The sequence below is a fragment of the Schistocerca serialis genome, chromosome 7 (assembly GCF_023864345.2).
Source record: "Schistocerca serialis cubense isolate TAMUIC-IGC-003099 chromosome 7, iqSchSeri2.2, whole genome shotgun sequence".
NCBI lineage: Eukaryota > Metazoa > Arthropoda > Insecta > Orthoptera > Acrididae > Schistocerca > Schistocerca serialis.
Window position 1 is genome coordinate 617,916,055 of NC_064644.1, and position 24,432 is coordinate 617,940,486.

Below are 24,432 nucleotides of genomic sequence, written 5' to 3' on the forward strand. Positions count from 1 at the left end.
CGATGAAACACAAAAATTGCATCCGAATTTAATACAAAAGGCACAATGCCGACTTAGGTACAAGAGGACTGACACTCTAATTTTCAATGATTTGAACCCCTCCTGTGAGTCCAGTTTTAGATTCCGATGCTTCACTTCAGCTTTACTGTATCCCTTGGACCTTCTTATTGACGATGAAACACAAAAATAGAATCCAAATTTAATACAAAAGGCACAATGCCGACTTAAGTACAAGAGGACTGGCACTCTAACTTTCTATGATTTGAACCTTTCCTGTGAGTCCAGTTTTAGATTCCGATGCTTCACTTCAGGTTTACTGTATCCCTTGGACCTTCTTATTGACGATGAAACACAGAAATTGCATCCGAATGTAATACAAAAGGCACATTGGCGACTTAAGTACAAGAGGCCTGACACTCTAACTTTCTATAATTTGAACCTCTCCTGTGAGTCCAGTTTTTGATTCCGATGCTTCATTTCAGGTTTACCGTATCCCTTGGACATTCTTATTGACGATGAAACACAGAAATTGCATCCGAATTTAATACAAAAGGCACAATGACGACTTAAGTACAAGAGGACTGACACTCTAACTTTCTATGATTAGACCCTCTCCTATGAGTCCAGTTTTAGATCCTGATGCTTCACTTCAGGTTTACTGTATCCCTAGGACCTTCTTATTGACGATGAAACACAAAAATTGCATCCGAATGTAATACAAAAGGCTCAATGGCGACTTAAGTACAAGGGGACTGACACTCTAACTTTCTGTGATTTAAACCGCTCTTGTGAGTCCAGTTTTAGATTCCGATGCTTCATTTCAGGTTTACTGTATCCTTTGGACCTTCTTATTGACGATGAAACACAGAAATTGCATCCGAAATTAATACAAACGGCACAATGTCGACTTAAGTACAAGAGGACTGACACTCTAACTTTCTATGATTTGAACCTCTCCTGTGAGTCCAGTTTTAGATTCCGATGCTTCACTTCAGGTTTACCGTATCCCTTGGACCTTCTTATTGACGATGAAACACAGAAATTGCATCAGAATTTAGTACAAAAGGCTCAATGCTGACTTAAGTACAAGAGGACTGACACTCTAACTTTCTATGATTCGAACCTCTAATGTGAGTCCAGTTTTAGATTCCGACGCTACACTTCAGGTTTACTGTATCCCTTGGACCTTCCTGTTGACGATGAAACACAGAAATTGCATCCGAATTTAATACAAAAGGCACAATGCCGACTTAAGTACAAGAGGACTGACACTCTAACTTTCTATAATTTGAACCTCTCCTGTGAGTCCAGTTTTAGATTCCGATGCTTCACTTCCGGTTTACTGTGTCCCTTGGACCTTCTTATTGACGATGAAACACAAAAATTGCATCCGAATTTTATACAAAAGGCACAATGGCGACTTAAGTACAAGGGGACTGACACTCTAATTTTCTGTGATTTGAACCTCTCCTGTCAGTCCAGTTTTAGATTCCGATGCTTCACTTCAGGTTTACTGTATCCCTTGGACCTTCTTATTGACGATGAAACACAGAAATTGCATCCGTATTAAATACAAAAGGCACAATGCCGACTTAAGTACAAGAGGACTGACACTCTAACTTTCTATTATTAGAACCTCTCCTATGAGTCCAGTTTTAGATCCCGATGCTTCACTTCAGGTTTACTGTATTCCTTGGACCTTCTTATTGACGATGAAACACAAAAATTGCATCCGAATTTAATACAAAAGGCACAATGCCGACTTAGGTACAAGAGGACTGACACTCTAATTTTCAATGATTTGAACCCCTCCTGTGAGTCCAGTTTTAGATTCCGATGCTTCACTTCAGCTTTACTGTATCCCTTGGACCTTCTTATTGACGATGAAACACAAAAATAGAATCCAAATTTAATACAAAAGGCACAATGCCGACTTAAGTGCAAGAGGACTGGCACTCTAACTTTCTATGATTTGAACCTTTCCTGTGAGTCCAGTTTTGGATTCCGATGCTTCACTTCAGGTTTACTGTATCCCTTGGACCTTCTTATTGACAATGAAACACAGAAATTGCATCCGAATTTAATACAAAAGGCACAATGGCGACTTAAGTACAAGAGGCCTGACACTCTAACTTTCTATAATTTGAACCTCTCCTGTGAGTCCAGTTTTTGATTCCGATGCTTCATTTCAGGTTTACCGTATCCCTTGGACATTCTTATTGACGATGAAACACAGAAATTGCATCCGAATTTAATACAAAAGGCACAATGACGACTTAAGTACAAGAGGACTGACACTCTAACTTTCTATGATTAGAACCTCTCCTATGAGTCCAGTTTTAGATCCCGATGCTTCACTTCAGGTTTACTGTATCCCTTGGACCTTCTTATTGACAATGAAACACAGAATTTGCATCCGAATTTAATACAAAAGGCTCAATGGCGACTTAAGTACAAGGGGACTGACACTCTAACTTTCTGTGATTTAAACCGCTCTTGTGAGTCCAGTTTTAGATTCCGATGCTTCATTTCAGGTTTACTGTATCCTTTGGACCTTCTTATTGACGATGAAACACAGAAATTGCATCCGAAATTAATACAAACGGCACAATGCCGACTTAAGTACAAGAGGACTGACACTCTAACTTTCTATGATTTGAACCTCTCCTGTGAGTCCAGTTTTAGATTCCGATGCTTCACTTCAGGTTTACCGTATCCCTTGGACCTTCTTATTGACGATGAAACACAGAAATTGCATCAGAATTTAGTACAAAAGGCTCAATGCTGACTTAAGTACAAGAGGACTGACACTCTAACTTTCTATGATTCGAACCTCTAATGTGAGTCCAGTTTTAGATTCCGACGCTACACTTCAGGTTTACTGTATCCCTTGGACCTTCCTGTTGACGATGAAACACAGAAATTGCATCCGAATTTAATACAAAAGGCACAATGCCGACTTAAGTACAAGAGGACTGACACTCTAACTTTCTATAATTTGAACCTCTCCTGTGAGTCCAGTTTTAGATTCCGATGCTTCACTTCCGGTTTACTGTGTCCCTTGGACCTTCTTATTGACGATGAAACACAAAAATTGCATCCGAATTTTATACAAAAGGCACAATGGCGACTTAAGTACACGGGGACTGACACTCTAATTTTCTGTGATTTGAACCTCTCCTGTCAGTCCAGTTTTAGATTCCGATGCTTCACTTCAGGTTTACTGTATCCCTTGGACCTTCTTATTGACGATGAAACACAGAAATTGCATCAGAATTTAATACAAAAGGCACAATGCCGACTTAAGTACAAGAGGACCGACACTCTAACTTTCGATGATTTGAAAATCTCCTGTGAGTCCAGTTTTAGATTCCGATGCTTCACTTCAGGTTTACTGTATCCCTTGGACCTTCTTATTGACGATGAAACACAGAAATTGCATCCGTATTAAATACAAAAGGCACAATGCCGACTTAAGTACATGAGGACTGACACTCTAATTTACATGACTTGAACCTCTCCTGTGAGTCCAGTTTTAGATTCCGATGCTTCACTTCAGGTTTACTGTATCCCTTGGACCTTCTTATTGACGATGAAACACAGAAATTGCATCCGAATTTAATACAAAAGGCACAATGCCGACTTAAGTACAAGAGGACTGACACTCTAACTTTCTATTATTAGAACCTCTCCTATGAGTCCAGTTTTAGATCCCGATGCTTCACTTCAGGTTTACTATATTCCTTGGACCATCTTATTGACGATGAAACACAGAAATTGCATCCGAATTTAATACAAAAGGCACAATGCCGACTTAGGTACAAGAGGACTGACACTCTAATTTTCAATGATTTGAACCCCTCCTGTGAGTCCAGTTTTAGATTCCGATGCTTCACTTCAGCTTTACTGTATCCCTTGGACCTTCTTATTGACGATGAAACACAAAAATAGAATCCAAATTTAATACAAAAGGCACAATGCCGACTTAAGTGCAAGAGGACTGGCACTCTAACTTTCTATGATTTGAACCTTTCCAGTGAGTCCAGTTTTAGATTCTGATGCTTCACTTCAGCTTTACTGTATCCCTTGGACCTTCTTATTGACGATGAAACACAAAAATAGAATCCAAATTTAATACAAAAGGCACAATGCCGACTTAAGTGCAAGAGGACTGGCACTCTAACTTTCTATGATTTGAACCTTTCCTGTGAGTCCAGTTTTAGATTCCGATGCTTCACTTCAGGTTTACTGTATCCCTTGGACCTTCTTATTGACAATGAAACACAGAAATTGCATCCGAATTTAATACAAAAGGCACAATGGCGACTTAAGTACAAGAGGCCTGACACTCTAACTTTCTATAATTTGAACCTCTCCTGTGAGTCCAGTTTTTGATTCCGATGCTTCATTTCAGGTTTACCGTATCCCTTGGACATTCTTATTGACGATGAAACACAGAAATTGCATCCGAATTAAATACAAAAGGCACAATGCCGACTTAAGTACAAGAGGACTGACACTCTAATTTTCATGACTTGAACCTCTCCTGGGAGTACAGTTTTTGATTCCGATGCTTCATTTCAGGTTTACTGTATCCCTTGGACCTTCTTATTGACGATGAAACACAGAGATTGCATCCGAATTTAATACAAAAGGCACAATGCCGACTTAAGTACAAGAGGACTGACACTCTAACTTTCTATTATTAGAACCTCTCCTATGAGTCCAGTTTTAGATCCCGATGCTTCACTTCAGGTTTACTGTATTCCTTGGACCTTCTTATTGACGATGAAACACAAAAATTGCATCCGAATTTAATACAAAAGGCACAATGCCGACTTAGGTACAAGAGGACTGACACTCTAATTTTCAATGATTTGAACCCCTCCTGTGAGTCCAGTTTTAGATTCCGATGCTTCACTTCAGCTTTACTGTATCCCTTGGACCTTCTTATTGACGATGAAACACAAAAATAGAATCCAAATTTAATACAAAAGGCACAATGCCGACTTAAGTACAAGAGGACTGGCACTCTAACTTTCTATGATTTGAACCTTTCCTGTGAGTCCAGTTTTAGATTCCGATGCTTCACTTCAGGTTTACTGTATCCCTTGGACCTTCTTATTGACGATGAAACACAGAAATTGCATCCGAATGTAATACAAAAGGCACAATGGCGACTTAAGTACAAGAGGCCTGACACTCTAACTTTCTATAATTTGAACCTCTCCTGTGAGTCCAGTTTTTGATTCCGATGCTTCATTTCAGGTTTACCGTATCCCTTGGACATTCTTATTGACGATGAAACACAGAAATTGCATCCGAATTTAATACAAAAGGCACAATGACGACTTAAGTACAAGAGGACTGACACTCTAACTTTCTATGATTAGACCCTCTCCTATGAGTCCAGTTTTAGATCCTGATGCTTCACTTCAGGTTTACTGTATCCCTAGGACCTTCTTATTGACGATGAAACACAAAAATTGCATCCGAATGTAATACAAAAGGCTCAATGGCGACTTAAGTACAAGGGGACTGACACTCTAACTTTCTGTGATTTAAACCGCTCTTGTGAGTCCAGTTTTAGATTCCGATGCTTCATTTCAGGTTTACTGTATCCTTTGGACCTTCTTATTGACGATGAAACACAGAAATTGCATCCGAAATTAATACAAACGGCACAATGCCGACTTAAGTACAAGAGGACTGACACTCTAACTTTCTATGATTTGAACCTCTCCTGTGAGTCCAGTTTTAGATTCCGATGCTTCACTTCAGGTTTACCGTATCCCTTGGACCTTCTTATTGACGATGAAACACAGAAATTGCATCAGAATTTAGTACAAAAGGCTCAATGCTGACTTAAGTACAAGAGGACTGACACTCTAACTTTCTATGATTCGAACCTCTAATGTGAGTCCAGTTTTAGATTCCGACGCTACACTTCAGGTTTACTGTATCCCTTGGACCTTCCTGTTGACGATGAAACACAGAAATTGCATCCGAATTTAATACAAAAGGCACAATGCCGACTTAAGTACAAGAGGACTGACACTCTAACTTTCTATAATTTGAACCTCTCCTGTGAGTCCAGTTTTAGATTCCGATGCTTCACTTCCGGTTTACTGTGTCCCTTGGACCTTCTTATTGACGATGAAACACAAAAATTGCATCCGAATTTTATACAAAAGGCACAATGGCGACTTAAGTACAAGGGGACTGACACTCTAATTTTCTGTGATTTGAACCTCTCCTGTCAGTCCAGTTTTAGATTCCGATGCTTCACTTCAGGTTTACTGTATCCCTTGGACCTTCTTATTGACGATGAAACACAGAAATTGCATCAGAATTTAATACAAAAGGCACAATGCCGACTTAAGTACAAGAGGACCGACACTCTAACTTTCGATGATTTGAAAATCTCCTGTGAGTCCAGTTTTAGATTCCGATGCTTCACTTCAGGTTTACTGTCTCCCTTGGACCTTCTTATTGACGATGAAACACAGAAATTGCATCCGTATTAAATACAAAAGGCACAATGCCGACTTAAGTACATGAGGACTGACACTCTAATTTACATGACTTGAACCTCTCCTGTGAGTCCAGTTTTAGATTCCGATGCTTCACTTCAGGTTTACTGTATCCCTTGGACCTTCTTATTGACGATGAAACACAGAAATTGCATCCGAATTTAATACAAAAGGCACAATGCCGACTTAAGTACAAGAGGACTGACACTCTAACTTTCTATTATTAGAACCTCTCCTATGAGTCCAGTTTTAGATCCCGATGCTTCACTTCAGGTTTACTGTATTCCTTGGACCTTCTTATTGACGATGAAACACAAAAATTGCATCCGAATTTAATACAAAAGGCACAATGTCGACTTAGGTACAAGAGGACTGACACTCTAATTTTCAATGATTTGAACCCCTCCTGTGAGTCCAGTTTTAGATTCCGATGCTTCACTTCAGCTTTACTGTATCCCTTGGACCTTCTTATTGACGATGAAACACAAAAATAGAATCCAAATTTAATACAAAAGGCACAATGCCGACTTAAGTGCAAGAGGACTGGCACTCTAACTTTCTATGATTTGAACCTTTCCTGTGAGTCCAGTTTTAGATTCCGATGCTTCACTTCAGGTTTACTGTATCCCTTGGACCTTCTTATTGACAATGAAACACAGAAATTGCATCCGAATTTAATACAAAAGGCACAATGGCGACTTAAGTACAAGAGGCCTGACACTCTAACTTTCTATAATTTGAACCTCTCCTGTGAGTCCAGTTTTTGATTCCGATGCTTCATTTCAGGTTTACCGTATCCCTTGGACATTCTTATTGACGATGAAACACAGAAATTGCATCCGAATTTAATACAAAAGGCACAATGACGACTTAAGTACAAGAGGACTGACACTCTAACTTTCTATGATTAGAACCTCTCCTATGAGTCCAGTTTTAGATCCCGATGCTTCACTTCAGGTTTACTGTATCCCTTGGACCTTCTTATTGACGATGAAACACAAAAATTGCATCCGAATGTAATACAAAAGGCTCAATGGCGACTTAAGTACAAGGGGACTGACACTCTAACTTTCTGTGATTTAAACCGCTCTTGTGAGTCCAGTTTTAGATTCCGATGCTTCATTTCAGGTTTACTGTATCCTTTGGACCTTCTTATTGACGATGAAACACAGAAATTGCATCCGAAATTAATACAAACGGCACAATGCCAACTTAAGTACAAGAGGACTGACACTCTAACTTTCTATGATTCGAACCTCTAATGTTAGTCCAGTTTTAGATTCCGACGCTACACTTCAGGTTTACTGTATCCCTTGGACCTTCTTATTGACGATGAAAGACAGAGGTTGCATCCGAAATTAATACAAACGGCACAATGCCAACTTAAGTACAAGAGGACTGACACTCTAACTTTCTATGATTCGAACCTCTAATGTTAGTCCAGTTTTAGATTCCGACGCTACACTTCAGGTTTACTGTATCCCTTGGACCTTCTTATTGACGATGAAAGACAGAGGTTGCATGCGAATTTATTTCAAAAGGAACAATGCCGAATTAAGTACATGAGGACTGACACACTAACATTCTATGATTTGAACCTCTCCTGTGAGTTGAGTTTTAGATTCCGATGCTTCATTTCAGGGTTACTGTATCCCTTGGACCTTCCTGTTGACGATGAAACACAGATATTGCATCCGAATTTAATACAAAAGGCACAATGCCGACTTAAGTACAAGAGGACTGACACTCTAACTTTCTATAATTTGAAACTCTCCTGTGAGTCCAGTTTTAGATTCCGATGCTTCACTTCAGGTTTACCATATCCCTTGGACCTTCTTATTGACGATGAAACACAGAAATTGCATCCGAATTTAATACAAATGGCACAATGCCGACTTAAGTACAAGATGACTGACACTCTAACTCTCTATGATTTGAACCTCTCCTGTGAGTCCAGTTTTAGATTCCAATGCTTCACTTCAGGTTTACTGTAACCCTTGGACCTTCTTGTTGACGACGAAACACAGAAATTGCATCCGAATTTAATACCAACGGCACAATGCCGAGTTAAGTACAAGAGGACTGACACTCTAACTTTCTATGATTTGAACCTCTCCTGTGAGTCCAGTTTTAGATTCCGATGTTCACTTCAGGTTTACTGTATCCCTTGGGCCTTCTTATTGACGATGAAACACAGAAATTGCATTCGAATGTAATACAAAAGGCATAATACCGACTCAAGTATAAGAGGACAGACACTCTAACTTTCTATGATTTGAACGTATCCTGTGAGGCCAGTTCTAGATTCCGATGCTTCACTTCAGGTTTACTGTATCCCTTCGACCTTCATATTGACGACGAAACACAGAAATTGCATCCGAATTTAATACAAAAGGCACAATGCCGACTTAAGTACAAGAGGACTGACACTCTAACTATCTATGATTTGAACCTCGAATGTGAGTCCAGTTTTAGATTCCGATGCTTCACATCAGGTTTACTGTATCCCTTGGACCTTCTTATTGACGATGAAACACAGAAATTGCATCCGAATTTAATACAAACGGCACAATGCCAACTTAAGTACAAGAGGACTGACACTCTAACTTTCTATGATTCGAACCTCTAATGTTAGTCCAGTTTTAGATTCCGACGCTACACTTCAGGTTTACTGTATCCCTTGGACCTTCTTATTGACGATGAAAGACAGAGGTTGCATGCGAATTTATTTCAAAAGGAACAATGCCGAATTAAGTACATGAGGACTGACACACTAACATTCTATGATTTGAACCTCTCCTGTGAGTTGAGTTTTAGATTCCGATGCTTCATTTCAGGGTTACTGTATCCCTTGGACCTTCCTGTTGACGATGAAACACAGATATTGCATCCGAATTTAATACAAAAGGCACAATGCCGACTTAAGTACAAGAGGACTGACACTCTAACTTTCTATAATTTGAAACTCTCCTGTGAGTCCAGTTTTAGATTCCGATGCTTCACTTCAGGTTTACCATATCCCTTGGACCTTCTTATTGACGATGAAACACAGAAATTGCATCCGAATTTAATACAAATGGCACAATGCCGACTTAAGTACAAGAGGACTGACACTCTAACTCTCTATGATTTCAACCTCTCCTGTGAGTCCAGTTTTAGATTCCAATGCTTCACTTCAGGTTTACTGTAACCCTTGGACCTTCTTGTTGACGACGAAACACAGAAATTGCATCCGAATTTAATACCAACGGCACAATGCCGAGTTAAGTACAAGAGGACTGACACTCTAACTTTCTATGATTTGAACCTCTCCTGTGAGTCCAGTTTTAGATTCCGATGTTCACTTCAGGTTTACTGTATCCCTTGGGCCTTCTTATTGACGATGAAACACAGAAATTGCATTCGAATGTAATACAAAAGGCATAATACCGACTCAAGTATAAGAGGACAGACACTCTAACTTTCTATGATTTGAACGTATCCTGTGAGGCCAGTTCTAGATTCCGATGCTTCACTTCAGGTTTACTGTATCCCTTCGACCTTCATATTGACGACGAAACACAGAAATTGCATCCGAATTTAATACAAAAGGCACAATGCCGACTTAAGTACAAGAGGACTGACACTCTAACTATCTATGATTTGAACCTCGAATGTGAGTCCAGTTTTAGATTCCGATGCTTCACATCAGGTTTACTGTATCCCTTGGACCTTCTTATTGACGATGAAACACAGAAATTGCATCCGAATTTAATACAAAAGGCACAATGCCGACTTAAGTAGAAGAGGACTGACACTCTAACTCTCTATGATTTGAACCTCTCCTGTGAGTCCAGTTTTAGATTCCGATGCTTCACTTCAGGTTTACTGTATCCCTTGGACCTTCTCATTGACGATGAAACACAGAAATTGCATCCGAATTTAATACAAAAGGCACAATGCCGAGTTAAGTACAAAAGGACTGACACTCTAACTTTCAATGATTTGAACCTCTTCTGTGAGTCCAGTTTTAGATTCCGATGCTTCACTTCAGGTTTACTGTATCCCTTGGACCTTCTTATTGACGATGAAACACAAAAATAGAATCCAAATTTAATACAAAAGGCACAATGCCGACTTAAGTACAAGAGGACTGGCACTCTAACTTTCTATGATTTGAACCTTTCCTGTGAGTCCAGTTTTAGATTCCGATGCTTCACTTCAGGTTTACTGTATCCCTTGGACCTTCTTATTGACGATGAAACACAGAAATTGCATCCGAATTTAATACAAAAGGCACAATGCCGACTTAAGTACAAGAGGCCTGACACTCTAACTTTCTATAATTTGAACTTCTCCTGTGAGTCCAGTTTTAGATTCCGATGCTTCATTTCAGGTTTACCGTATCCCTTGGACATTCTTATTGACGATGAAACACAGAAATTGCATCCGAATTTAATACAAAAGGCACAAGGACGACTTAAGTACAAGAGGACTGACACTCTAACTTTCTATGATTAGAACCTCTCCTATGAGTCCAGTTTTAGATCCCGATGCTTCACTTCAGGTTTACTGTATCCCTTGGACCTTCTTATTGACGATGAAACACAAAAATTGCATCCGAATTTAATACAAAAGGCACAATGGCGACTTAAGTACAAGGGGACTGACAGTCTAACTTTCTGTGATTTAAACCTCTCTTGTGAGTCCATTTTTAGGTTCCGATGCTTCATTTCAGGTTTACTGTATCCTTTGGACCTTCTTATTGACGATGAAACACAGAAATTGCATCCGAAATTAATACAATCGGCACAATGCCGACTTAAGTACAAGAGGACTGACACCTTAACTTTCTATGATTTGAACCTCTCCTGTGAGACCAGTTTCAGATTCCGAAGCTTCACTTCAGGTTTAATGTATACCTTGGACCTTCTTATTGACGATGAAACACAGAAATTGCATCAGAATTTCATACAAAAGGCACAATGCCGACTTAAGTACAAGTGGACTGACACTCTAACTTTCCATGATTCGAACCTCTAATGTGAGTCCAGTTTTAGATTCTGACGCTACACTTCAGGTTTACTGTATCCCTTGGACCTTCTTATTGACGATGAAAGACAGAAATTGCATGCGAATTTAATTCAAAAGGCACAATGCCGATTTAAGTACATGAGGACTGACACACTAACATTCTATGATTTGAACCTCTCCTGTGAGTTGAGTTTTAGATTCCGATGATTCATTTCAGGGTTACTGTATCCCTTGGACCTTCCTGTTGACGATGAAACACAGAAATTGCATCCGAATTTAATACAAATGGCACAATACCGACTTAAGTACAAGAGGACTGACACTCTAACTTTCTATAATTTGAACCTCTCCTGTGAGTCCAGTTTTAGATTCCGATGCTTCACTTCTGGTTTACCGTATCCCTTGGACCTTCTTATTGACGATGAAACACAGAAATTGCATCCGAATTTAATACAAAATTCACAATGCCGACTTAAGTACAAGAGGACTGACACTCTAACTCTCTATGATTTGAACCTCTCCTGTGAGTCCAGTTTTAGATTCCGATGCTTCACTTCAGGTTTACTGTTACCCTTGGACCTTCTTGTTGACGACGAAACACAGAAATAGCATCCGAATTTAATACCAACGGCACAATGCCGAGTTAAGTACTAGAGGACTGACACTCTAACTTTCTACGATTTGAACCTCTCCTGTGAGTCCAGTTTTAGATTCCGATGTTCACTTCAGGTTTACTGTATCCCTTGGGCCTTCTTATTGACGATGAAACACAGAAATTGCATTCGAATATAATGCAAAAGGCACAATACCGACGCAAGTATAAGAGGACAGACACTCTAACTTTCTATGATTTGAACCTCTCCTGTGAGTCCAGTTCTAGATTCTGATGCTTCACTTCAGGTTTACTGTATCCCTTCGACGTTCATATTGACGACGAAACACAGAAATTGCATCCGAATTTAATACAAAAGGCACAATGCCGACTTAAGTACAAGAGGACTGACACTCTAACTTTCTATGATTTGAACATCTAATGTGAGTCCAGTTTTAGATTCCGATGCTTCATTTCAGGTTTACTGTTTCCCTTGAACCTTCTTATTGACGATGAAACACAGAAATTGCATCCGAATGTAATACAAAAGGCACAATGCCGACTTAAGTACATGAGGACTGCCACTCTAACTTTCTATGATTTGAACCTATCCTGTGAGTACAGTTTTAGATTCCGATGCTTCACTTCAGGGTTACTGTATCCTTTGGACCTTCCTATTGACGATGAAACACAGAAATTGCATCCGAATTTAATACAAAAGGCACAATGCCGACTTAAGTACAAGAAGACTGACACTCTAACTTTCTAAATTTGAACCTCTCCTGTGAGTCCAGTTTTAGATTCCGATGCTTCACTTCAGGTTTACCGTATCCCTTGGACCTTCTTATTGACGATGAAACACAGAAATTGCATCCGAATTTAATACAAAAGGCACAATGCCGACTTAAGTACAAGAGGACTGACACTCTAACATTCTATGATCAGAACCTCTCCTATGAGTCCAGTTTTAGATCCCGATGCATCACTTCAGGTTTACTGTATCCCTTGGACCTTCTTATTGACGATGAAACACAGAAATTGCATCCAAATTCAATACAAAAGGCACAATGCCGACTTAAGTACAAGAGTACTGACACTCTAACTCTCTATGATTTGAACCTCTCCTGTGAGTCCAGTTTTAGATTCCGATGCTTCACTTCAGGTTTACTGTAACCCTTGGACCTTCTTGTTGACGACGAAACACAGAAATTGCATCCGAATTTAATACCAACGGCACAATGCCGAGTTAAGTACAAGAGGACTGACACTCTAACTTTCTATGATTTGAATCTCTCCTGTGAGTCCAGTTTTAGATTCCGATGCTTCACTTCAGGTTTACTGTATCCGTTGGACCTTCATAATGATTATGAAACACAGAAATTGCATCCGAATTTAATACAAAAGGCACAATGCCGACTTAAGTACAACAGCACTGACACTCTAACTTTCTATGATTCGAACCTCTCCTGTGAGTCAGGTTTTAGATTCCGATGCTTCACTTCCGGTTTACTGTATCCCTTGGACCTTCTTATTGACGATGAAACACAAAAATTGCATCCGAATTTAATACAAAAGGCACAATGGCGACTTAAGTACAAGGGGACTGACACTCTAACCTTCTGTTATTTGAACCTCTCCTGTGAGTCCAGTTTTAGATTCCGTTGCTTCATTTCAGGTTTACTGTATCCTTTGGACCTTCTTATTGACGATGAAACACAGATATTGCATCCGAATTTAATACAAACGGCACAATGGCCACTTAAGTACAAGAGGACTGACACTCTAACTTTCTATGATTTGAACCTCTCCTGTGAGTCCAGTTTTAGATTCCGATGCTTCACTTCAGGCTTAGTGTATCCCTTGGACCTTCTTATTGACGATGAAACACAGAAATTGCATCAGAATTTAATACAAAAGGCACAATGCCGACATAAGTACAAGAGGACTGACACTCTAACTTTCTATGATTTGAACCTCTCCTGTGAGTCCAGTTTTAGATTCCGATGTTCACTTCAGGTTTACTGTATCCCTTGGGCCTTCTTATTGACGATGAAACACAGAAATTGCATTCGAATATAATGCAAAAGGCACAATACCGACGCAAGTATAAGAGGACAGACACTCTAATTTTCTATGATTTCGACCTCTCCTGTGAGTCCAGTTCTAGATTCCGATGCTTCACTTCAGGTTTACTGTATCCCTTCGACCTTCATATTGACGACGAAACACAGAAATTGCATCCGAATTTAATACAAAAGGCACAATGCCGATTTAAGTACAAGAGGACTGACACTCTAACTTTCTATGATTTGAACCTCTAATGTGAGTCCAGTTTTAGATTCCGATGCTTCATTTCAGGTTTACTGTATCCCTTGAACCTTCTTATTGACGATGAAACACAGAAATTGCATCCGAATTTAATACAAAAGGCACAATGCCGACTTAAGTACATGAGGACTGACACTCTAACTTTCTATGATTTGAACCTATCCTGTGAGTACAGTTTTAGATTCCGATGCTTCACTTCAGGGTTACTGTATCCTTTGGACCTTCCTATTGACGATGAAACACAGAAATTGCATCCGAATTTAATACAAAAGGCACAATGCCGACTTAAGTACAAGTGTACTGACACTCTAACTCTCTATGATTTGAACCTCTCCTGTGAGTCCAGTTTTAGATTCCGATGCTTCACATCAGGTTTACTGTAACCCTTGGATCTTCTTCTTGACGACGAAACACAGAAATTGCATCCGAATTTAATACCAACGGCACAATGCCGAGTTAAGTACAAGAGGACTGACACTCTAACTTTCTATGATTTGAATCTCTCCTGTGAGTCCAGTTTTAGATTCCGATGCTTCACTTCAGGTTTACTGTATCCGTTGGACCTTCATATTGATTATGAAACACAGAAATTGCATCCGAATTTAATACAAAAGGCACAATGGCGACTTAAGTACAAGGGGACTGACACTCTAACCTTCTGTTATTTGAACCTCTCCTGTGAGTCCAGTTTTAGATTCCGTTGCTTCATTTCAGGTTTACTGTATCCTTTGGACCTTCTTATTGACGATGAAACACAGATATTGCATCCGAATTTAATACAAACGGCACAATGGCGACTTAAGTACAAGAGGACTGACACTCTAACTTTCTATGATTTGAACCTCTCCTGTGAGTCCAGTTTTAGATTCCGATGCTTCACTTATGGCTTAGTGTATCCCTTGGACCTTCTTATTGACGATGAAACACAGAAATTGCATCAGAATTTAATACAAAAGGCACAATGCCGACTAAAGTACAAGAGCACTGACACTCTAACTTTCTATGATTTGAACCTCTCCTGTGAGTACAGTTTTTGATTCCGATGCTTCATTTCAGGTTTACTGTATCCCTTGGACCTTCTTATTGACGATGAAACACAGAAATTGCATCCGAATTCAATACAAAAAGCACAATGCCGACTTAAGTACAAGAGGACTGACACTCTAAGTTTCTATGATTTGAACCTCTCCTGTGAGTCCAGTTTTAGATTCCGATGTTCACTTCAGGTTTATTGTATCCCTTGGGCTTTCTTATTGACGATGAAACACAGAAATTGCATTCGAATATAAAACAAAAGGCACAATACCGACGCAAGTATAAGAGGACAGACACTCTAACTTTCTATGATTTGAACCTCTAATGTGAGTCCAGTTTTAGATTCCGATGCTTCAATTCAGGTTTACTGTATCGCTTGAACCTTCTTATTGACGATGAAACACAGAAATTGCATCCGAATTTAATACAAAAGGCACAATTCCGACTTAAGTACATGAGGACTGACACTCTAACTTTCTATGATTTGAACCTATCCTGTGAGTACAGTTTTAGATTCCGATGCTTCACTTCAGGGTTACTGTATCCTTTGGACCTTCCTATTGACGATGAAACACAGAAATTGCATCCGAATTTAATACAAAAGGCACAATGCCGACTTAGGTACAAGAAGACTGACACTCTAACATTCTAAATTTGAACCTCTCCTGTGAGTCCAGTTTTAGATTCCGATGCTTTACTTCAGGTTTACCATATCCCTTGGACCTTCTTATTGACGATGAAACACAGAAATTGCATCCGAATTTAATACAACAGGCACAATGACGACTTAAGTACAAGAGGACTGACACTCTAACATTCTATGATCAGAACCTCTCCTATGAGGCCAGTTTTAGATCCCGATGCATCACTTCAGGTTTACTGTATACCTTGGACCTTCTTATTGACGATGAAACACAGAAATTGCATCCGAATTTAATACAAAAGGCACAATGACGACTTAAGTACAAGAGGACTGACACTCTAACATTCTATGATTTGAACCTCTCCTGTGAGTCCAGTTTTAGATTCCGATGCTTCACTTCAGGTTTACTGTAACCCTTGGACCTTCTTGTTGACGACGAAACACAGAAATTGCATCCGAATTTAATACCAACGGCACAATGCCGAGTTAAGTACAAGAGGACTGACACTCTAACTTTCTATGATTTGAATCTCTCCTGTGAGTCCAGTTTTAGATTCCGATGCTTCACTTCAGGTTTACTGTATCCGTTGGACCTTCATAATGATTATGAAACACAGAAATTGCATCCGAATTTAATACAAAAGGCACAATGCCGACTTAAGTACAACAGCACTGACACTCTAACTTTCTATGATTCGAACCTCTCCTGTGAGTCAGGTTTTAGATTCCGATGCTTCACTTCCGGTTTACTGTATCCCTTGGACCTTCTTATTGACGATGAAACACAAAAATTGCATCCGAATTTAATACAAAAGGCACAATGGCGACTTAAGTACAAGGGGACTGACACTCTAACCTTCTGTTATTTGAACCTCTCCTGTGAGTCCAGTTTTAGATTCCGTTGCTTCATTTCAGGTTTACTGTATCCTTTGGACCTTCTTATTGACGATGAAACACAGATATTGCATCCGAATTTAATACAAACGGCACAATGGCCACTTAAGTACAAGAGGACTGACACTCTAACTTTCTATGATTTGAACCTCTCCTGTGAGTCCAGTTTTAGATTCCGATGCTTCACTTCAGGCTTAGTGTATCCCTTGGACCTTCTTATTGACGATGAAACACAGAAATTGCATCAGAATTTAATACAAAAGGCACAATGCCGACTAAAGTACAAGAGGACTGACACTCTAACTTTCTATGATTTGAACCTCTCCTGTGAGTCCAGTTTTAGATTCCGATGCTTCATTTCAGGTTTACTGTATCCCTTGAACCTTCTTATTGACGATGAAACACAGAAATTGCATCCGAATTTAATACAAAAGGCACAATGCCGACTTAAGTACATGAGGACTGACACTCTAACTTTCTATGATTTGAACCTATCCTGTGAGTACAGTTTTAGATTCCGATGCTTCACTTCAGGGTTACTGTATCCTTTGGACCTTCCTATTGACGATGAAACACAGATATTGCATCCGAATTTAATACAAAAGGCACAATGCCGACTTAAGTACAAGAAGACTGACACTCTAACTTTCTAAATTTGAACCTCTCCTGTGAGTCCAGTTTTAGATTCCGATGCTTCACTTCAAGTTTACCGTATCCCTTGGACCTTCTCATTGACGATGAAACACAGAAATTGCATCCGAATTTAATACAAAAGGCACAATGACGACTTAAGTACAAGAGGACTGACACTCTAACATTCTATGATCAGAACCTCTCCTATGAGTCCAGTTTTAGATCCCGATGCTTCACTTCAGGTTTACTGTATCCCTTGGACCTTCTTATTGACGATGAAACACAGAAATTGCATCCGAATTTAATACAAAAGGCACAATGCCGACTTAAGTACAAGAGTACTGACACTCTAACTCTCTATGATTTGAACCTCTCCTGTGAGTCCAGTTTTAGATCCGATGCTTCACTTCAGGTTTACTGTAACCCTTGGACCTTCTTCTTGACGACGAAACACAGAAATTGCATCCGAATTTAATACCAACGGCACAATGCCGAGTTAAGTACAAGAGGACTGACACTCTAACTTTCTATGATTTGAATCTCTCCTGTGAGTCCAGTTTTAGATTCCGATGCTTCACTTCAGGTTTACTGTATCCGTTGGACCTTCATATTGATTATGAAACACAGAAATTGCATCCGAATTTAATACAAAAGGCACAATGCCGACTTAAGTACAACAGCACTGACACTCTAACTTTCTATGATTCGAACCTCTCCTGTGAGTCAGGTTGTAGATTCCGATGCTTCACTTCCGGTTTACTGTATCCCTTGGACCTTCTTATTGACGATGAAACACAAAAATTGCATCCGAATTTAATACAAAAGGCACAATGGCGACTTAAGTACAAGGGGACTGACACTCTAACCTTCTGTTATTTGAACCTCTCCTGTGAGTCCAGTTTTAGATTCCGTTGCTTCATTTCAGGTTTACTGTATCCTTTGGACCTTCTTATTGACGATGAAACACAGATATTGCATCCGAATTTAATACAAACGGCACAATGGCGACTTAAGTACAAGAGGACTGACACTCTAACTTTCTATGATTTGAACCTCTCCTGTGAGTCCAGTTTTAATTCCGATGCTTCACTTCAGGCTTAGTGTATCCCTTGGACCTTCTTATTGACGATGAAACACAGAAATTGCATCAGAATTTAATACAAAAGGCACAATGCCGACTAAAGTACAAGAGGACTGACACTCTAACTTTCTATGATTTGAACCTCTCCTGTGAGTACAGTTTTTGATTCCGATGCTTCATTTCAGGTTTACTGTATCCCTTGGACCTTCTTATTGACGATGAAACACAGAAATTGCATCCGAATTCAATACAAAAAGCACAATGCCGACTTAAGTACAAGAGGACTGACACTCTAAGTTTCTATGATTTGAACCTCTCCTGTGAGTCCAGTTTTAGATTCCGATGCTTCACTTCAGGTTTACTGTATCCCTTGGACCTTCTTATTGACGATGAAAGACAGAAATTGCATGCGAATTTAATTCAAAAGGCACAATGCCGATTTAAGTACATGAGGACTGACACACTAACATTCTATGATTTGAAACTCTCCTGTGAGTTGAGTTTTAGATTCCGATGATTCATTTCAGGGTTACTGTATCCCTGGGACCTTCCTGTTGACGATGAAACACAGAAATTGCATCCGAATTTAATACAAAAGGCACAATACCGACTTAAGTACAAGAGGACTGACACTCTAACTTTCTATAATTTGAACCTCTCCTGTGAGTCCAGTTTTAGATTCCGATGCTTCACTTCAGGTTTACCGTATCCCTTGGACCTTCTTATTGACGATGAAACACAGAAATTGCATCCGAATTTAATACAAAATTCACAATGCCAACTTTAGTACAAGAGGACTGACAATCTAACTCTCTATGATTTGAACCTCTCCAGTGAGTCCAGTTTTTTATTCCGATGCTTCACTTCTGGTTTACTGTAACCCGTGGACCTTCTTGTTGACGACGAAACACAGAAATTGCATCCGAATTTAATACCAACGGCACAATGCCGAGTTAAGTACAAGAGGACTGACACTCTAACTTTCTATGATTTGAACCTCTCCTGTGAGTCCAGTTTTAGATTCCGATGTTCACTTCAGGTTTATTGTATCCCTTGGGCTTTCTTATTGACGATGAAACACAGTAATTGCATTCGAATATAATACAAAAGGCACAATACCGACGCAAGTATAAGAGGACAGACACTCTAACTTTCTATGATTTGAACCTCTAATGTGAGTCCAGTTTTAGATTCCGATGCTTCAATTCAGGTTTACTGTATCGCTTGAACCTTCTTATTGACGATGAAACACAGAAATTGCATCCGAATTTAATACAAAAGGCACAATTCCGACTTAAGTACATGAGGACTGACACTCTAACTTTCTATGATTTGAACCTATCCTGTGAGTACAGTTTTAGATTCCGATGCTTCACTTCAGGGTTACTGTATCCTTTGGACCTTCCTATTGACGATGAAACACAGAAATTGCATCCGAATTTAATACAAAAGGCACAATGCCGACTTAGGTACAAGAAGACTGACACTCTAACTTTCTAAATTTGAACCTCTCCTGTGAGTCCAGTTTTAGATTCCGATGCTTTACTTCAGGTTTACCGTATCCCTTGGACCTTCTTATTGACGATGAAACACAGAAATTGCATCCGAATTTAATACAAAAGGCACAATGACGACTTAAGTACAAGAGGACTGACACTCTAACATTCTATGATCAGAACCTCTCCTATGAGTCCAGTTTTAGATCCCGATGCATCACTTCAGGTTTACTGTATCCCTTGGACCTTCTTATTGACGATGAAACACAGAAATTGCTTCCAAATGTAATACAAAAGGCACAATGCCGACTTAAGTACAAGAGTACTGACACTCTAACTCTCTATGATTTGAACCTCTCCTGTGAGTCCAGTTTTAGATTCCGATGCTTCACTTCAGGTTTACTGTAACCCTTGGACCTTCTTGTTGACGACGAAACACAGAAATTGCATCCGAATTTAATACAAAAGGCACAATGCCGACTTAAGTACAAGAAGACTGACACTCTAACTTTCTAAATTTGAACCTCTCCTGTGAGTCCAGTTTTAGATTCCGATGCTACACTTCAAGTTTACCGTATCCCTTGGACCTTCTCATTGACGATGAAACACAGAAATTGCATCCGAATTTAATACAAAAGGCACAATGACGACTTAAGTACAAGAGGACTGACACTCTAACATTCTATGATCAGAACCTCTCCTATGAGTCCAGTTTTAGATCCCGATGCTTCACTTCAGGTTTACTGTATCCCTTGGACCTTCTTATTGACGATGAAACACAGAAATTGCATCCGAATTTAATACAAAAGGCACAATGCCGACTTAAGTACAAGAGTACTGACACTCTAACTCTCTATGATTTGAACCTCTCCTGTGAGTCCAGTTTTAGATCCGATGCTTCACTTCAGGTTTACTGTAACCCTTGGACCTTCTTCTTGACGACGAAACACAGAAATTGCATCCGAATTTAATACCAACGGCACAATGCCGAGTTAAGTACAAGAGGACTGACACTCTAACTTTCTATGATTTGAATCTCTCCTGTGAGTCCAGTTTTAGATTCCGATGCTTCACTTCAGGTTTACTGTATCCGTTGGACCTTCATATTGATTATGAAACACAGAAATTGCATCCGAATTTAATACAAAAGGCACAATGCCGACTTAAGTACAACAGCACTGACACTCTAACTTTCTATGATTCGAACCTCTCCTGTGAGTCAGGTTGTAGATTCCGATGCTTCACTTCCGGTTTACTGTATCCCTTGGACCTTCTTATTGACGATGAAACACAAAAATTGCATCCGAATTTAATACAAAAGGCACAATGGCGACTTAAGTACAAGGGGACTGACACTCTAACCTTCTGTTATTTGAACCTCTCCTGTGAGTCCAGTTTTAGATTCCGTTGCTTCATTTCAGGTTTACTGTATCCTTTGGACCTTCTTATTGACGATGAAACACAGATATTGCATCCGAATTTAATACAAACGGCACAATGGCGACTTAAGTACAAGAGGACTGACACTCTAACTTTCTATGATTTGAACCTCTCCTGTGAGTCCAGTTTTCATTCCGATGCTTCACTTCAGGCTTAGTGTATCCCTTGGACCTTCTTATTGACGATGAAACACAGAAATTGCATCAGAATTTAATACAAAAGGCACAATGCCGACTAAAGTACAAGAGGACTGACACTCTAACTTTCTATGATTTGAACCTCTCCTGTGAGTACAGTTTTTGATTCCGATGCTTCATTTCAGGTTTACTGTATCCCTTGGACCTTCTTATTGACGATGAAACACAGAAATTGCATCCGAATTCAATACAAAAAGCACAATGCCGACTTAAGTACAAGAGGACTGACACTCTAAGTTTCTATGATTTGAACCTCTCCTGTGAGTCCAGTTTTAGATTCCGATGCTTCACTTCAGGTTTACTGTATCCCTTGGACCTTCTTATTGACGATGAAAGACAGAAATTGCATGCGAATTTAATTCAAAAGGCACAATGCCGATTTAAGTACATGAGGACTGACACACTAACATTCTATGATTTGAAACTCTCCTGTGAGTTGAGTTTTAGATTCCGATGATTCATTTCAGGGTTACTGTATCCCTGGGACCTTCCTGTTGACGATGAAACACAGAAATTGCATCCGAATTTAATACAAAAGGCACAATACCGACTTAAGTACAAGAGGACTGACACTCTAACTTTCTATAATTTGAACCTCTCCTGTGAGTCCAGTTTTAGATTCCGATGCTTCACTTCAGGTTTACCGTATCCCTTGGACCTTCTTATTGACGATGAAACACAGAAATTGCATCCGAATTTAATACAAAATTCACAATGCCAACTTAAGTACAAGAGGACTGACAATCTAACTCTCTATGATTTGAACCTCTCCAGTGAGTCCAGTTTTTTATTCCGATGCTTCACTTCTGGTTTACTGTAACCCGTGGACCTTCTTGTTGACGACGAAACACAGAAATTGCATCCGAATTTAATACCAACGGCACAATGCCGAGTTAAGTACAAGAGGACTGACACTCTAACTTTCTATGATTTGAACCTCTCCTGTGAGTCCAGTTTTAGATTCCGATGTTCACTTCAGGTTTATTGTATCCCTTGAGCTTTCTTATTGACGATGAAACACAGTAATTGCATTCGAATATAATACAAAAGGCACAATACCGACGCAAGTATAAGAGGACAGACACTCTAACTTTCTATGATTTGAACCTCTAATGTGAGTCCAGTTTTAGATTCCGATGCTTCAATTCAGGTTTACTGTATCGCATGAACCTTCTTATTGACGATGAAACACAGAAATTGCATCCGAATTTAATACAAAAGGCACAATTCCGACTTAAGTACATGAGGACTGACACTCTAACTTTCTATGATTTGAACCTATCCTGTGAGTACAGTTTTAGATTCCGATGCTTCACTTCAGGGTTACTGTATCCTTTGGACCTTCCTATTGACGATGAAACACAGAAATTGCATCCGAATTTAATACAAAAGGCACAATGCCGACTTAGGTACAAGAAGACTGACACTCTAACTTTCTAAATTTGAACCTCTCCTGTGAGTCCAGTTTTAGATTCCGATGCTTTACTTCAGGTTTACCGTATCCCTTGGACCTTCTTATTGACGATGAAACACAGAAATTGCATCCGAATTTAATACAAAAGGCACAATGACGACTTAAGTACAAGAGGACTGACACTCTAACATTCTATGATCAGAACCTCTCCTATGAGTCCAGTTTTAGATCCCGATGCATCACTTCAGGTTTACTGTATCCCTTGGACCTTCTTATTGACGATGAAACACAGAAATTGCTTCCAAATGTAATACAAAAGGCACAATGCCGACTTAAGTACAAGAGTACTGACACTCTAACTCTCTATGATTTGAACCTCTCCTGTGAGTCCAGTTTTAGATTCCGATGCTTCACTTCAGGTTTACTGTAACCCTTGGACCTTCTTGTTGACGACGAAACACAGAAATTGCATCCGAATTTAATACCAACGGCACAATGCCGAGTTAAGTACAAGAGGACTGACACTCTAACTTTCTATGATTTGAATCTCTCCTGTGAGTCCAGTTTTAGATTCCGATGCTTCACTTCAGGTTTACTGTATCCGTTGGACCTTCATAATGATTATGAAACACAGAAATTGCATCCGAATTTAATACAAAAGGCACAATGCCGACTTAAGTACAACAGCACTGACACTCTAACTTTCTATGATTCGAACCTCTCCTGTGAGTCAGGTTTTAGATTCCGATGCTTCACTTCCGGTTTACTGTATCCCTTGGACCTTCTTATTGACGATGAAACACAAAAATTGCATCCGAATTTAATACAAAAGGCACAATGGCGACTTAAGTACAAGGGGACTGACACTCTAACCTTCTGTTATTTGAACCTCTCCTGTGAGTCCAGTTTTAGATTCCGTTGCTTCATTTCAGGTTTACTGTATCCTTTGGACCTTCTTATTGACGATGAAACACAGATATTGCATCCGAATTTAATACAAACGGCACAATGGCCACTTAAGTACAAGAGGACTGACACTCTAACTTTCTATGATTTGAACCTCTCCTGTGAGTCCAGTTTTAGATTCCGATGCTTCACTTCAGGCTTAGTGTATCCCTTGGACCTTCTTATTG